We start from the raw sequence: 19,014 nt of genomic DNA, 5'->3' as shown, positions 1-19,014 counted from the left end.
AGACAAAGTCCATATGTTTCAAATTTTGTTTTACTGTCAACTAGAAATTGAAAAAGTATTAAAACAACCAAATTTTGGTGTTGTATATGTGTGTGGTAGGCACAACAAGAAAGACAAATGTTAACGAAGGAAGCTCATCGCATCAACCGGTGAAAGATGAACAAAGGAGAGGTATTAAATAAGCAGCTATAAAAAAAATTTACAAAACTCATTTTCATATGTTATTTTTTTAGGAAAACATACGTTGTATATTGTTGACAGAGTGTTCTATATGTAGTTGAGCCAATAAAAAGGGAATTTGATCCAAGGGGAGTTGTTTTGGAAATCGAGAAAAAAAAGACGACTGTGAACGCAGGGGTGGTTGGAGGGAAAGCTGAAAAAATTACAACAATGAGTGGGCCGTTGGATATTGAAAGAACGACAACGAATTTGGAAAATAGAATATGGGAGTACGTGATGGGTGAAGACAGAAATAGTGAAGAAACAAATCTGTAAGGTACTACAAAATAGTAATGTCGGTTTTAATAACTCCAATGTTAACGAATTACAGAAAATGAGTTTTTTTTATTGTGTTTTCTTTATATTTTGTAAAACGTAAGTACTGAAAAAAATTATTAACATGTAGGAAAATACTATTCTCAACGACTCATGGACTGAAAGAAGATGTGGAGGTGATTAGGAGTTTAAACTACGAGGAACGGGTTGACAAGAATGTGGTGAACATGTGGTCGGCTGTATTGAATGAGAACATAACTTGGGAAACACAAAAACACCGAGAAGATACTTCCTAAATGCAGAGGTGATGGTAAGTGCGTAATTGTTTAAAGGTATTTATTACATGTTGGTTAATAAATTATAGGGAAATCTAAACGATACGTAATGATATGAAAAACAGGGGGAGGGTTTGATAGGGGCAGAGAAATGGGACAAGATTGCGAGAGACGCGAAGTTTGCCCAGAATGTGAACATGTCAATGAGGTCAAACCTAAGTATATGTAGTTTCAAAGACATAGACTTGGTCTTTTTCCCAGTAATGGAAAACGATGAATATTTTTTGGTGGTGTTTAATCTTAAGAAGCCGTCAATTTTCACAATTGACCACTTCCCTAACTTGTTTCCGTTGGCAACGGTACGGGACAATGACGAGTTCGAATTAAAAGACATCGCGTGCATACTGGTAAGAATCTACTTAATTAGAAAGTAAATATGATAACTAATTAAGTAAAATGAAACAAAAAATGGCAAATATGTTTATTAGTTTGTTAATGGATTTACAGAAGGACATGTTTGTGAGATATTTGGAGTCATGGAATCATCCAAAGAGTCAGGAGATAAAGGACAGTAAGGTTGAAAGAATTCAGGTGAAGTGGGCAATCACAAACCACACGACAGAAGGTGGAGTAGTGTTGATGAGGCATATGAAGACTTTAATGGGGGGAGGGAGAAAAATTCAAAGCCGGGTTTGCTAGACAAGGCATAAAGAAAAAAAGTCAGCTTAAAAAAGGAAAAAAATATTATCAAGAATTCTTTTGTCTGACTTAAACACTCTAAAGAAAGAAGTTCTGATGGAGGTAGGAGGTGTTGGAGGTAAGTGAAAAAATCCCACGAAATTAGTGTGCTTTTGATTAAACTTGTAGTTTTTGGTTTTGTAAAACTTTAATTTAGTATGGGGTAGGGTACTGAAATGTCTGAACATGATTTAACTGGGGGGCAGTGGTTGGGGCAAAGAAGTTACGGATGTGACTTCTGTTTTGTGGTATGGACCAAAAGTATGTTGTGGCCCCTTATACTTTTGTTTTGGAATATGACTTTGGCAGGTAGTAATTGTGTAACATCCTACTTTCGGTTATATTAATAAAATAAATTTCGTTATTTTATAGTGGGTCGTTATCGGTTTAGATAAATAGAATGCGAGATGGGCTAGTGTTGGGTAAATGAATATGGGTTATGGACTTGGGTTAAGAAAGAAAGAAGGAAAGACCATGGGCTTAAGCCCATGATCCATAATTATATAAACCATTAATCACCATTTAATCCTCATTCACACATATTCCATACACCACCAAAACACACACTTAAGATTTCTCTCTAGTTCTTCCTTATCCCTAGCAGAAATCAAGAAGGAAACCGAGCACCGACCCGAGGTAATGATAGTTTAATGTTGTATGAGCTAAACCCGTTAGATATAGTTGCGAAACGATGAGCCGACACCATTTAACCATTTAAACAACGAGATCCGGGTGGAATTGGGTATAAACCGAACCTATGATGAGCTTAGGGATCACCCTTGCTCAGATCTGGATCGAACGGGGTGAAAAACGAGTTAAAACTCATTTTTCCGGTGAGTTCGCGTTTTTCCAGCGGCTTTCCGGCAATGACGGCGCCGGAAAAGTGTACGAGGATAATGAATATGTCAGGGAATGTTCCCTGACATTCTGACCTAACCCTAGTTCGCTATGGTAACTTAGCGAATTGAAGGGTGATTCGTTAGTTGAGATCACAACGAACTAGCTCTAGTTCGCCTCTGATTCATTAGGAAATAAGGGGTAAAGAATTACCCTTGATTCGTATTAGCCAGTTCGTTAAAGGAGATAACGAATTAGATTATCCAGTTCGCTACCGGAACTGATTCGTTTAAACAACCAGTTTGTTAAGGGGTCAATTCGTTACAAGAACCAGTTCGTATGACAGCCCGATTCGTTAAAAATAGTGTAACGAATTAGATGTTTAACATAATGACAGAATGGTCCCTGAACTTGGAAAGAATGATTTAATTACAAAGAAGCCCTTAAACTTTCAAGTTAGCAAATTTAATAATAATACGAACTCTAATGTAAAATGTGTTACGACAGTTAATAGAAATAAAATTTTTTCAAGCTGACCTGGCAGCTCGACCCCAGCCAGGGGCTCTGCCCCTTGAACCCTGCTAGGGCTGCCTCCCTAGACCCCACTGACAGGGGCGCTGCCCCCAGACCCCCGTTCGTTGAGGGTTATAATTTGAATAGAAACGTGATATGGCTAGTGATAGATAATTGATACGAGTAATTGTTATACAGTTAGTCACGCACAGCTAAAGAAGGGAATAACTATTAACGGCGAACGTAACCGACTTCAGGTGAGTTTCTAGCCCCATTCCTTGTTATGTTTTCGGGGCTGTGTGCATACTCGATGTGATTAGTTAATACACTTATACTGAGTGATAAGTGTATGCCATATATGTATTATGTGAAATGTATGAATGGTTTCTTGCCGGTACATGAACGATCTTCGGAATTGCATGTACTGCAAGGAAATGGTTGATGTTATATGTATGTTGTAATATGAAGAATGAATGATGTATGTATGTGCCAAAGTTACGATTATGTATATAGAAAGTATGTTAAGGAGGGATGGAAGAAAGGGTACCGGACCCTAATAATATCCGAGGATGGAGGGTACCGGACCCTAATAATATTCGAGGATGGAGGGTGACCGGACCCTAATAATATCCGAGGATGAAGGGTGACCGGGCCCTAATAATATCCGAGGATGTAGGGTACCGAACCCTAATAATATCCGAGGATGAAGGGTACCGGACCCTAATAATATCCGAGGTATGTAGGGCGAATGCTCTTTATAACGTAAGGTTAATTATGATTGTGTATGATGAATGAAGGACATGTTAAGTATGTAATGCGGACCTTCGGGCATGTATATGTGTTTGTAAAGTAAGTTATGTGATTAACTAGAACTCACTCAGCGTAGCTGACTTTTAGTATGCACACAGGTTAACAGATTGAGACAGCTAGTTTGAGATGGACACATGGCAGGATTGAAGAGGCTGGCATCCGAAGATTGTCTTGATGTTTTGAATGTTATGATTTATGTTATGTTTTGAAAGACAAATTATGGATATATGTAACGAATGATTGATGTTTTATATTATTCCGCGAAAGTTTTAATTAACTCTGATTTGTAGAACTGTGTTTATGAGTAAATCCAACACCAAAGTAGGGCTACCGGTAATGGGGCCTTACAAATTGTGGGACCTTAAATTATTATGTTAATTTGTGGACAAAAACTGTTTTTGGAAATAGATATTAGGTGGCACCATGTAGGGAATTCCAAGGAAAATATTTAAAAGTAGCCTACAGTAAAAAAGTATAAAAGGTACAAAAGATAATATCTTAAGTAGTCAACTGTAGTGGAAAATGAAACAAAAGCAGTCAAACGTGGGGGAAAAGACTTGCGTTAGTTGAACACGTGAGGATGAGCCAAAAGGTATGGTTGGTTGACTTAGGTATCACAAAAAGCCTTTATTTGATTGTGAAAAAGGAATTAAAATATTGGTAACCTAGCTGTTAAAATTATAGTATGTTGTTAAAGTATTTGTAACCTAGTTGTTGTCATCACTAACGAAAGCCTTTATTTGATTGTGAAAAAGAATTAAAATTCTAGTATGTTGTTAAAATATTTATTGTGTACGTGGAATAGTAGGTGTGACACTTGCGTAGTTGTACTGTAGTTGATTGTACACGTGGAACAGGAAAACAAACTGTTACAAATATATAAGTCGGGGGACCATTTATAAAATCAATAAAAATGTTGGGGGGTACACTTACTTTCTGAACACGTGACAATTTGGAGAACATTCGAAAAAAAGAAAAAAAATGTTAGTTTGACCAGCAGGTATGCTAGTTTGACAATACGATTGCGGGACAATGACCATACGATTTATTATATACAAAATGTGAAGTATGTTTACATAACATATCAATGTTAACATATGTTTTAAGATACCGTAAAACATATGTTACTAAATTAACATATGTTTTCAATTACAACCTAACATATGTTATACATGTTACCGAACTTGAACTATTGTTACAAAACATATGTTCACACTTTCTCCTAACATGGCATGGTCGAGTGGTGAATGGAAAAAAATAAGCTAAAAAGCATAAAGCTTGCATTTCGAAAACATAGTTAAAAGCATATAGTTAGCAGAAAAGTTGTAGACTTAAAGGTCAGTTTACGTGGGATCCGTTTTTATGTTAAGTGAAATTAAAGATTAATTTACTATAACAACTACTAACAGCCCATTAGTAAAAAACCATATAGCTTGCATTTCGAAAACATAGTTACAAAAAAAAAATTTACCCAAAATAACGAACAGAAAAAAAAGGAAAACACGCTTTATAAAACACGTATATATATGCTACAAAAAGTACACCTGATGTTAAAAAAGAATAAATGTTTTTTTAAAGCATATTGTACTATGTTGTACTTTTATAAGTTAGATCATATTGTTTTCAACCTAGTACTCTTGGTAGGGTCACATTTACCTCGTAATATATACTATGTAGGATGATAAGACATCTCTCTGATAACGCATATCAGCTAAAGATAAAGCTAGTTAAGTAGGAAAAGACAACTAGGAATGACAACTAAAAGCATGTACAATACACTTTAATACTTGATAAAGTAAGCTATCTAAGTAACCAAACCAAACTAGGGTCCCAACCAAACTAAAAAACAAAATAAAAATAAGAGAACCAAAAACAACCAAAAAAGGTAACACGACAATAAGAATGTCCCTAACGCGTATTTGACGTCGCAAAACTTTAAAATCATCTTCAAGCTTGTTTTTTGATTTCAACAACCCAGGAATGATTTTCTTAGAACGGTCATACATAGGCTGGTCTAGCCAAACAAAATAACCACACTTGTTCTCCTGCATTTTAAAAAAAAAACAAAAAAGGAAAATAAAAATTACAAAAATATAGTGTATTTAACAGAATTGTATACCATATGAGGACATGAATAAAAACGGCGTCCAGGATTCAAATCGGTCCAAGACGTACGTAAGGTGGCAACCTTATGGCAGTAGCACACATACATACTGATGAGACTGATTTTATGAATGTGGTTTTTCAAGGCAGCCGTGTGGAATGACTTGGTGAGTGTTGAATGGGTATTTAACAACAATTAAGCGGGTGGAGATAAAAAATGTTAAAGTAATAAAAGAAAATAAATGCAAGAGAATATGGTAGGAGGGGAAAGTTGTAGGACAATTAATTGGTCCTTGAACAAGTATAGCTGTCACGTGAACTATGGGAGGACAGGAGGGGAAACAGCTGTCACGTGAACTATGGGTCCTTGACACAATTCCCAATATAGTAAAAAAAGGTAGCAACCAAACACAAAGTCACGTGAACTAGTACATTTAATTCCAAGAAAATAAAATCTAACCATAGTACACATACATTGGGAAAACACTTAAAAAACCACCTAATACATTTAAGGGTGGTAGATACAACATGGGATCCCGTTCCCAGATACATTTAACAAAAATAAAAACTAAAAACATCCCTTAAACAACATAACAAAGAGTACATACTTTCAGAAAGAGAACATCTAAACTGAGGGGTCACAAAACTAACGAACAAAGTAGAAACATTTGCAACAGTGGCAAAAGTCAAAAGACGGGGTTGGGTATGGAAAAAGAGTGGTGATGTTAGGGAGGGGATTGTCAAAATTATAGTAAAACATCCATTCATCATCATGATGTTGACCTCAGGGACTTGAATTTCTTATGCAACTTTGCTCAACTTTGGGCCTCTCAACCTTCGGGGTTTTGTACTTAAAATCTTCAACTTTAGGTTCAACGAAATTTGGGTGAATTTTGAAGGAAGGTAGGTTCTCTCTGTTGACCACAGGTTTATAGTGCATTCTGGAAGATGACTCTATTTAATCTTAGAAAGAGGAACTAATATACGTCGAGTTGCAGATATGATAAAAATTGGAAAAAAGGATGTTAAAGAAAACAAGAGTTTAACTATCTCCTTATCCTTTATATAATGAAAAAAGGTGAGGGAGGTTAGATGAGGATTTGATGTGTTAATAAATATGGTGGTAAATGTAAGTCCAAAGGGCAAATGGTTGGTTGTTAAGTCCCAAATGTTGGCTATGTCCTTCCTTTTTTAAGAAATTTATTAAAAAGGAAAAAGTAAAAAAAAGGAACTTGCAAAAAACAAAAAAAAAAATAAAACGGGATAACCATTAAACAAACTTGCAAATGTCATACATGATCCTTAGGTAGTAATTAGGAAAGAGCATGCTAAAAGATTATAACAAAATAAGAATCAAAAACTAAACATGCTTTCCTATGAAATTTATTTATTAACCCCACCATGAACAACCTAAACATTGTTGCTGCTTTCTGGCTCTGCCAAAGACTTTTTCTTCTTGTTCTTGGGATTTAAAGGACAATTACAAGATTCATGATGAGCATACTCACCACAAGTACGACATAACCTTGCGACTTTACCTGCCTTCTCGACAATTTTCTCCGAGTCACCCATCACTCGACGAACCTTGCCACATCCTTTTGTGCGAACAGCATCCGGATTCTCAATAAAATCATCACCTTCATTGACATTCCCAATAATTTCTTCAAAAACAGATTCATTATCATCTACGGCATCCGCATTTCTAAAACATGTTTCAAAGAACAAAGACTTTAACTCTTTTATCTTCATAGCAAAAGAGTTTAGACCTTCAGAGTCAACCCTCAACATGTCAACACACTGACTTACCATCTCCAAAACCTAAAAACATAAAACAATTTGAGGATTGGAATCCACACTAAAAGATTTGAAATTGAGAAAACAATTCTAGGTAGAGCATCCCGTTTCCACCTATCACTTACATACTTCAACGGGATCTTGTCAACTTTTTTAATTCTATAAACACAAAACACATGGCAGCATAAAAAACCAATACGAGTGAATCCCATACAAGAACAAGAGGCCGGGTTGTCAGCAGGATCAAAGTTAACCTGTACGATAAAAATAAAATGTATGAGCATAACATATGTTAAGGTAGACTTCACTTATAACATTTGTTTTTAGGTAAACGTATAACATATGTTAAAACCAATAATTATGTTAAAGTGACCAAACTTGATCCTTAACGTACCAGAAAAACGTTGATTATGTCCTTCCTTTTGTCCAAGTGAGTCACGGAATATAAAACATGAGAATCAACGGATTCATTGTGTATAACATAACAACAATATATACCTTTCATTATCTCCTTTCTAACTTCATTAAAGATGGCTTGAGTGTACAACTCAAATGCATGTCTCTCTATTTCTTCACTAGTATTACTTTTAAATGAAACAGATGAAGTCTTATACTTACAACCTCTTTGAGAGTAACGTTGACTATTTAGTCTAGACTCCATACATAGCATAAATTGGACAAGAGTGTTAGCGCTAGTTGAGTTGACTTTAAATGTTGCATTAGAGCTTTCACAACGAGATGTAGTCTTCATCAAACAACAAAAAGGGATCTCTCGAAAATAAGCAGGAACCCAACGATCACGGATCTCAAACATATCATTCAACCACTCGTTGTCTTGTAAACCAAACTTCTCAATAAGATAGTGCCATTTGGACTCAAATATATCAGGGGTGATAAACATATTCCAAACCAAACGATGTATTCTAGAACGAACATTAGTATTCTCAATAACATCACCAGATACCTAATGTAAAAAGAAACAAAAATATATCAAAAAAACAAAACACAGATACGAAGCCTATGATGTGACTCAGAAAATATCTTGGCCGGAAATTTCTTCATTATGTGCCACATGCAAAGCCTATGGCGTGACTCAGAAAATACCTGGACTACTGCTTGCCGCATAGAAGGATCCTGATCACTTAAAACTAGCTTGGGTTGTTGGCCATGACAATTAAGAAAGTATTGAAGCAACCATTTGTAAGAGTCGATAGTCTCACTACTGATCAAGGCATCTCCTAAAGTAACACATTTTTTGTGGTGATCTACACCAGTAAAAGGAACAAATATCATTTTGTACCTGGAAAAGTAAAGTGAAAAAACACTAAAACATATCTTTTATTGATAAAGGTACATAAGATAAGTGAAAAAACAAAACCAGAAATCAAGTGACTAACCTATTAGTCTAATAGGTGGCATTAAAAGCCAAAACGTGACCAAAAGCTTTATAATTCAATTTGGATATCTCATCAGCCCAAAAGATAGATCTTAACTTGCCATTTTCAACTGTAAAATCAAAAAAGAATTCGGGGCAACACTCATAACGATCTTTCAACTGGTCAATAACTAACTGTGAATCCCAATCACCTATGAAAATCGTCATTCCATTATAAAAGTTCTTGAAATCAATAGGTGTACCTCTAAAGTTATGATGACCTCCCTTTATTGAGACAAGTAAACGATGAGAAACAGTAGGACCAACTCTATTTAAGCTCATCTGGTGGACAAATTTTTTGGTTGAGAATGAAAGCTTTTTAGATATCTTGTCAAGTCACGGTTAAAAGTGTCAACAAGACAATGATTGTGATCTTCTACAAACTTAGACAAAATAAAGTTACAAGTTTCACGACAAAATGAAACACCTATGTGAACCTTGCAATCAGTTACGGTAAATGTCTTCTGCCTGACATACATTGACGGTTCAGACAAGGAATCAAAAGAACGTTTGCTTTGGGGGGTACCGTACTTATTACAGCTCAAATACTTGTGTGTAACGTCCCCTTTCCATTTCTTAGTATGGCCTTTGCGGACCGAAAAACCAGATTCTTGAGCGTACTTATAATACATAGTAACATCTTCCCATGATTTAAAAATAGTGCCTTCAACAGGTTTTAAATTGTTATCAATCTTTGGACGCCAAAACTTCGAACCATTAGGAGAATAATAAACATAATAGGCATCCTCTTCTTGAAGAATTGTTGGTTCTATGGAAACAGGAGATACCACATCATTTTGGCCTAAGGATGTTTGGTTGCTAAAGACATTCTCTAAAAAAAATAAAAAAAAATCATTTAAATATAGTAGACATATGAAAAAATAATGCTTCAAAAATAAAGGATTTTAAGTTATAAAAGCATGGGAATAAAAGCATTAAAACAAATGGAAACCACCTAGAACCCTTAAAACAAAAACATTTATAAAACAAATGGATTAGAGGTCCCTGGATTAGCGTACTACAAACTAGACTTAACAACATTAATATGACTTAATGAAACATTACCTTAACTAGTGGGACTAACTAAGTGGTTCATGAAATTATTTGAAGTAGACTGATCAAAAGGTATGCTAAAAATGTAGGTCCCCCCGGGTCGTCGCTGATCGATACGAGATCCGCACGAGGTCTAGGAGTGCGGAATCCTCCTAGACTCGTTTAATGGTGTAGAAGACGAATAACACGATTACACATAAGCAAACACACAAACAAACAGACGAATGGGATAAACGAATCTGCAGATCCTTTATATAAAACCAAACCACGTTACAAACCGAACACAAACAAAGACAAGACCGACCCGAGGTGAGCTCTACCTCGGGTCGTCCCACACGACTCTCCCTCTCTGTTTCTCTCTAGACAATTGAACTGAACACACTAAATTCTAACTTTCTGGATTCCTTAACCCTAAACAAGACACACATATATATAGATAACCAACTTCGCGGGCTTGGGCTTGGGCCTGGGCCTGTAGGCGAAGTTGTTCTAACTTCGCCACTTCGTCTCCGCTGGTCAGAATTGCATAGCGACGGTCACAAAATGCACCAACAAAAAACTTGACTGCTTGGAGTAATTAATGTGATATCATCATTGTAGCCGGCTAGGACATCCATCGCAATAAAGGAAGAGTGGGTGAAGGAAGGTGGATAACATTAAAGGTGAGTCTTAAAATTGTGTTTATATAAGAAAAAGTAAACATAATATAGGGGGGGGGAGAAGTATAACAAGACAAGAAAGTACAAAAAATATAAAAAAGATCTTCCAACTACAATAAAATAAATTAAAATAAATGGAGTAGGGTACAAAGGGGGACTTTAATCAAAAGTGTTTGTAGAAATAAATAATAGGTGTCATCAACCAAACTCACACCAACATCCCATTCATATTTCAATTAATACCTTTTACTCTACCACACCACAAAAACATATACAAAAAATGTATCCCGCCCCAAGTACACCTCCAGAGGATGTTATTGAAAAAAAAAGTTTTTTGCACTAAACCCTACTAACAATGTGGTTGACCCGGCTAACCAGCAAGTAGAAACTGGAATCGAGCAAGTTGAACCGAATGGTGGGGTTAACAATCAGCCACAAGTACACGGGAACCCACATGAAGACGACCACCCTCCACCTCCTCCTCCTACTCTTCGACCCACACAAATAGTGCCTGATTGGGCGGAAGGGTACGAAACTGACCATGGGGCGGAATACGAACCACCATTACACTAACCTCCAGCTCCAAAACCAGAACCAGATGGTTACGAGTCTGAACCTGACCCCTTTTACTATGTTAGTGATTCTGACGAGTCATGGGACTACTACAATTGGGGGAGAAAATAGGCTGTCTAATGTTTAATTATGTTGTATTTTTATTTTAGGTTTACCGTTTGTTTAGTGTAGGTTGAATTATGTACGTTTGTTTAATTATGTAGAAGAATAGTCTAATGTTTAATTAAGTTTAATGATGTAACTCGACTCAAAGTTTGGTCTTTTTAATTATTTGGTAACCTGGTTTTACATTAAACCACAATTTACCATAACGAGAAAAAAACATAAAACAATATACAAAAAAGTCATATATTAATAATCGTGCTAAAACATATGTTATCAGGTAGAAGACATATGTTATCATTTGAAGTCCCTTGAAGGACAAATCAAAACATACTTAATAAAAACATGAGTTATCAAGTTATCATAATATAAATGTCATACAACATATAAAGACCGTACTAGCAAAATGTGACACACAGATAGGGGAATCCAGAAAAATACAAAGAAAAACACACACACAACTAGAAAACAAGCACCAGATTAAAACTTCCAGTTGAGAAAAGACTAAAACAAACAAGCATTCCTCACTCATAAAATCTTTATATCAGGAGTGTAATGACCAAAAAGGTTATAAGGTAATAGGACTGACTAAAGCACACTGACAGAATAAGCATTCCTCACCACCCATCAAACTTGGATAAGAGTGATAATCATCACATAAAAAACAAAAACAAATTTCTTGGGATCAGGAATTGGAGAACCAGATATAACTGAAGTTGTAACTTCATCAGAAACTTGATAAACATCGAGATGGTTCACTGCGGCGAACGGATTAACTTGATGAACAACTGGAGCAACGTCAACAGCTACAGGTACGCCAGGTGCTGGATTAACTTGATGAACAACTGAAACAATGTCAACAGCTCCAGGTACGCCAGGTGTTGGATTCACTTGATGAACAGCAGAAAAAACATCAACGCACAACACGGAGTCAACATTGGAATGATGAATATCTAAAGAATCGAATGCTGTTAGTTGATGTTGTCTCTTTGAAGGAAAAAAGGCTGAAAAATCTAAGAATCGCTTTGCTTTGGGAGACATACTTGAAAACCGGTAACCTGGAAGGAATCAATTTGAAATTTTCTGATGATGTTAACATATATGAAAGCACCTCAACAATCGGTGATTTGAAAAGATAAAAAATATTAAAGGACGGAACACAAAAAGACTAAAATACCCTTCTACTTAAAAAACAATTAAATATATCCAGTGAACACATGGCAACACCACAACCACTCATTTGAGTTTCCAGGGTTTTCTCAACTGGAATTGGTTTTCTTTTTATACTTTCCCTATATATATATATATATATATGTATGATAGTTTTTATCTCCTATATTATAGGGTTATTTTATATTATTCTTTTCAAATATTTGTATATTTTTTGGATTTTAATTTTGTTTATTGTAAACAAGTTTATAATATATTTAAGATTTGATAATGAAAGGGTTTCACAAATAAATGCGATATTATAACCCTTAAAAGTTATTTGTGTTTGGTAAGACTAATGGTCTGCTTATTTTTTTTACTATAAAATTGATTCTTAATTATAAATACTATTTCTTTTAATAAAAAAATGGATATTAATTTTTAGTATAAAAATGGATATTAACATTTAGTATATTCCTATTTTATAGGATTTTCATATTAAATATTTGATGAGATTAATTGTTAATTTAATAAGATGTTATAACCCTTTTAAGGGCTATATGGGTTTGGTGAAACTCATACCCATGAAGTCGGTTAAATGAATGAGAAGCTCCCATTTACAAATAAAAAACAATCTAGTTAATTGAGAGAATATATGGAGGTTTCGTTTATATATATTTAAGATATATAGACGAAACCTTTAAAAGCTATCTAGGTGCTCCCTACATTCTCTCAAGCCAACAGATTGTTTTATTTGTAAATGGATAATTCTCATGCATTTGACCCGACTTCACGGGTATAGGTCTCACCTAACCTAGATAGTCTTTAAACGGGTTATAGCATCTATAAAAATTAGTTTTACCAAATATTTATTATGAAAATCCTATAAAATAGGGATATACTAAATATTAATACCTGATTATTTTAATAAAAATATATAATTTATAATTAAGAAACAAATTTATAGTAAAAAAATAAACGGGTAATAGGTCTCACTAAACCTATAAAGTTTTTAAATCGGGTTATAACATCTCATTTAATTGTGTAACCCTTTCATCATCAAATCCTAAGTATATTATTAACTGATTTACAATAAATAAAATTAAAATCCAAAAAATATATATAAATATTAGAAACGAGTATTATAAAAGAACACCGTAATACATAGGATAAAAACTAGTAACATCATTTATTTGTCGAAAGATAAACTACCTTGTAAACACTTTCTGTGATCTTTTATAACCGAAATTTTTAATTAAAATTTTAAAATAGCATATTTATTGAATGTTGATCATCAAATTTTCAAATTTCAATTATTAAATTAATGTATTCATTGAACTAAAACGAAACTGATATAAGTTTATTCGAAGTTATGTGATGAATATCATGCGTAATTAAAAACTATCGTTGAAGAGATGCAACAACGTCATGTGTAAGTTATTCAAGTTTCATGATCAATGGCATATTTTTGTCCAAGTTTAATATTCACGCTCTAGAAAACGAAAAATTTTGGTGACTAAAACCAACCAGCCATTAAATGTATAGACCAAGGAAATCAAAATATATATATATATATAGAGGTGAGTTAACGTACATAATCGCTAACGTATATTACGTACGCGAAATACGTTCCACTAAAACGTTCAAGCAAAAATCACAAAAACTTTAAACGTTCAAGGTTAAAAACACTAATACGTTCAACAAAATCACAAACTTTAAACGTTCAAAGGTTAAACCTTTAAACGTTCAGGTTTAAAGTTTATCAAAATTGATCGATTGAATATTCAAATTGATGATTAATTGGATCGATTTCAAGGTTAATTGATCAATTAGGTTCAACAATTTCAATTTCAATTGCTCAATTTGACAACTGACCTGTGAGCAACGATTGATGGTTGTGTCGTAGAAGATGGTGGTCACGACGGTAGACGATGGTCGCGACGGTGGACGGAATTGTTGAACAGGGATGGTGAAGGTGGACGGAATCGACGAAATCGACGGGAGAAGAGGTTGACGGAGGCCAGCTGGCGTATTTGTGATTTTAGGGTTATTGAAGATCGACGATTCATAGCCTCGCGTACGTAATGTACGATAAAGGATTTTTGTATTCCATCCTTTACCTATATATGGGGTAGGTTAAAATAAAAAGAGATAGTTTTCTAGGAAGAGTAAGAATAAATCTTAGCCATTAGATCATGTTAATCAATGGTTGAGATTTAAAATTACCAAAAACATTCATAGTTTCCTATAATTACTCTTTCACCTCTATAATCGACATAGTTTCCTAGAATTGTTCTTTCACCATAGGTTGTAGTGCCACATGTCAAAAATCTATTGGTTCTTATCATTCTTAGGAAACTCTTTATTTTTATTTGAACCCTTTTCTATATATATATATATATATATATATATATATATAGAAGGGTTCAAATAAAAAGAAGGTGTTTCCTAGGAATGGTAAGAACCAATAGAATTTTGACATTTGGCATTAAAACCTATGGTGAAAGATTAATTCTAGGAAACTATGTCGGTTATAGTGGTGAAAGAGTAATTCTAGGAAACTATGACGGTTTTTGGTAATTTTAAATCTCAACCATTGATTGATATGATCCAATGGCTATGATTTATTCTTAGTCTTCCTAGGAAACAACTTATTTTTAGTTTCTAAAAAGAAATAGTTTCCTAGGAAGACTAGGAATAAATCACAACCATTGGATCTTGTTAATCAATGGTTGAGATTTAAAATTACAAAAATCCGACATAGTTTCCTAGAATTACTCTTTCACCATTATAACCGACATAGTTTCCTAGAATTATTCTTTAACCATAGGTTGTAATGCCACATGTCAAAAATCTATTAGTTCTTACCATTTTTAGCAAACTATTTATTTTTATTTGAACTCTTTTCTATATATATATATATATATATATAGCAAGGTTAAAATAAGAAGACATGATTTCCTAAAAAGTATAGGAAGAGATATTAACCATAGGATTTATAGTAACACATAGGGGTATGATAGTGTTACTTGAAATTCTTTAATTTTGGAATTAAAATATATATTAATGTTCACTTATATTTTTATGCCTTATTTAATTACAATATCAAAACTGATTACATTTGATCTCATTTTTATTTTTTTTGTTATAAATCGATGCACAACTTGCAACACTATAATCAATACATACCAATTATCAATCCATTCAAACACATCAACAGACATGAATTTATCGTAATTAAGATTACTATGGTTTTCCCCCCCTGGTGTTGTGTTATTCAATTAATATTAAAATAATATAACACCAAACTTGCACAATAACTTGATTACTTTTAAGGTTTTCCTTCAAATAAGTTGGCATTGAACATGTCTCTCCCAATTATTGTTTTCCTTTTGTTTTTGCAATGAAGATAGGTCTTGAAAAAGTTGGTGAATTCTTATAGTTTTCATGTTCTGTTTCCCACATCCATCATTTATCAAACGTGTATTATGGGCAATTCTCGGGCTTTTTCAAACTATATAAATCAACACAAATTGTTACTAACATCAAACACACTAAGTTAAAACACAATATATGAAAAAATAACACACCATTCGAATAATTAGTGTGTTTCTGTTACAACACACCATTCAATTGATTATTGTGTTTCTGTTACAATCGCTAGACCAAATACTTTAACAATCACTTAATGTGTTTATGTTAATACTCACAGACCAAATACCTTAAAGCAATCCACCAATATTTGGGTTAAATAATTAAAAGATTTTAGGTAGTTGAGCATATTTTGAAAGTTCAAGAGAAAATTGCATAAAAATAGGAGCTTCCAATATTATCACGTTGACAATCTGCATGTTACCAAATATTGTCTGACAAAAATAACCTTTAACACATCACTTTTAGCCTTTAAAATAAAACACTCCTCTAATTCCTCCTACATTCAATCTTAGCCATTGATTACCAAAATCCTACCACTCAGATTCCTTCATATACTTTTTAGACACACTCATATTTTTACAATAACTCCTCCCTATATATATATATATATATATAGAAAATGGTTAAAATAAAAAGACATAGTTTTGTAGGAAGAGTAGGAATAACATAAATTTTAGAGTTAAGAAACTATTTAGCCTAAATCCTAGATTCTAGGAAACTATTTGGTAGTTTTAAAAACTACCAAACTCAACCACTAGATCATAGATCTAAGGGCTTAGATTTATTCTTACTCTTCTTAGAAAACTATTTCTTTTTATTATAACTCACCCATATATATATATATATATATATGTGGTGCCATAGATGTAAAAGAAAATTAAAATGCTATTCTAGTATCGTTTAAAGATACTCTATAAGGCTATGCGTAGTGGAGGGGCTACAAAATGGGGCGTTTTGCATCGTGTGGCACACAGTCAGCAATGGTAAGTTTTTATTTTTGGTGTGTAATGGTGTTGTAGACCAATATATATATATATATGTATACACATATATATATATCACTCTCTCTCAATACAATATAATAGTAATAAACAACACATTCCCCCCCCCCCCAAACAACACCATCCGGCGACAAAAGCTTCCCCCCCCACCCCACACACACAATTCGCCCCAAATTTCGCACAGGGGGGCGGTGTTGTAGCCCAAAATCGCCCAATCTTCATGCCCACTAAGCATAACCTAATAACTGTTTGTCATATTAATTTAAAGAGTCGACCTGAACTTAGACGGTATCAGTTAAGTTCGTTTCACTATAAACAACATAAAAAAAGGAAAAGAAAGTAAAAAAGATTAACCAATCAACTAGTTACCGTCAAGTGAATCAATAACATGCTTGCGGTACCAAAGTTCACTATTTATTTATAGGGGTTGAGTTAAAATAAGAAAATTAGTTTTTGTAGGAAGGATAGGAAATAATCTTATCCATTCATTTTAGAATTGAATGGTTAAGACTGGATTAGAGAGAAAATCAAGTGTAAAACAAGGGTAAGGGCATAATAAGGATAACACATTTGTTGACTTTCTCTCTTCACATGCAATGCACATGTCAAATTCCCCCATCATTTTAAAGCGTCCATAACTTGTTTATACGACATTTTTTTCAAACAATTTCACCTTAATAACGAGTGTTTTTTTTATATTTTATATGAGTATCATATTAGTATATAAAAATGAAATCAAAATTCGTGGGTTTTACAAAAATTGTGTTTTACAAAAATTGTGTTTTACAAAATTGTGTTTTATTTTTTCATAGTGTTTTTTGCATTGTGTTTTTTTCATTATGTTATTTAATTGTATATTTCATTGTGTTTTTATTTTCATAGTGTTTTTTCCATTATGTTTTTTTCATTGTGTTTTTTCATAGTGTTTTCCATTGTCTTTTTTCCGGTGGCCATTTCCGGTTGATCATTTCCGGTAATTGTTTTTCCGTGAATTTCGGTAATTTTTTTGGCGAATTTTCAGGTGAAATTTTCCGGGGATTGTTTACCGGTGACTTTCCGACGAGATTTCCGGCGAAATTTTCGAAGACTTTTCCGGTAAGGTGGTTGCGGTGGTGGTTGTAGGGTATGAGTGAAAATTTAAGTGGGTGTTTAAGATTAATTAAGTGGGTTTTTGAAATTAAAATAAATGAGTTTTCAATATTAAGGTAGTAGACTAAAATACACTCATTTCTAGCCTTCTTAAGAAAATCAAACTTTTTATTTGAACATTTCTCTTATCTATAGTATCTTAAATTTTTATAATATATATATAAACGTAAGTTTTAAAAGGTTTCTGGTTGCTCCCCACATTCTCTCAAGCCACCAGATTATATTAGTTGTAAATGGAGGTTTCTCATGTATTTGGCCCGAATTCACGGGTTATAACATCTCATTAAATTTAAAATTAATTTCACCAAATATTTGATATGAAAATCCTATAAAGTAGGGATATACTAAAAATTAATATACAATTTTCTTTAAAAAAAGATATATATAGTATTTATAATTAAAAAAACAATTTTATAGTAAAAAAATAAAATGGGTGATGGGTCTCATTAAACCCAAATTGCTTTTAAACTGGGTTATAACATTCTCATTTAATTGTGAAACCCTTTCATAATCAAATACTAAGTATATTATTAACTTCTATGCAATAAATAAAATTAAAATTCAAAAAATATATAAATATTTTAAACAAATAATGTAAAACTCCGTAATACGGGAGATAAAAGCTAGTATATAAATGAAAGCTCCCTAAATTCTCTCAAGCCACTAGATTGTTTTATTCTTAAATGATGTCTTCACATGCATTTGACCCGAATTCATGGGTATGGGTCTCACCAAACCCAAATAGTCCTTAAACGTGTTATAACATCTCATTATATTATTAATATTCATTTAAAAAATATATTATTTATAATTATAAAACAATTTATAATAAAAAATAAGCGGGTCATGAGTCTCACAAAACCCAAATAGCTTTTAAACCGGTATAATATCTC

General features: G+C 33.4%; 1 pseudogene; it reads right to left on the bottom strand.

Annotated features, from left to right (window-relative positions):
• Positions 1–7,181: 7,181 nt before the first annotated feature.
• On the bottom strand, positions 7,182–9,632 carry LOC143609982 (protein FAR1-RELATED SEQUENCE 5-like; annotated as a pseudogene).
• Between the last annotated feature and the right edge of the window lie 9,382 nt (positions 9,633–19,014).

The sequence above is a fragment of the Bidens hawaiensis genome, unplaced genomic scaffold (genome assembly GCF_021521415.1).
Source record: "Bidens hawaiensis isolate Kalapana, Puna unplaced genomic scaffold, B.hawaiensis_p1.1 tig00022892_1, whole genome shotgun sequence".
Lineage (NCBI taxonomy): Eukaryota > Viridiplantae > Streptophyta > Magnoliopsida > Asterales > Asteraceae > Bidens > Bidens hawaiensis.
Note: the sequence above shows the minus strand (reverse complement) of the source record. Positions and strands in the feature narration are given on the sequence as shown.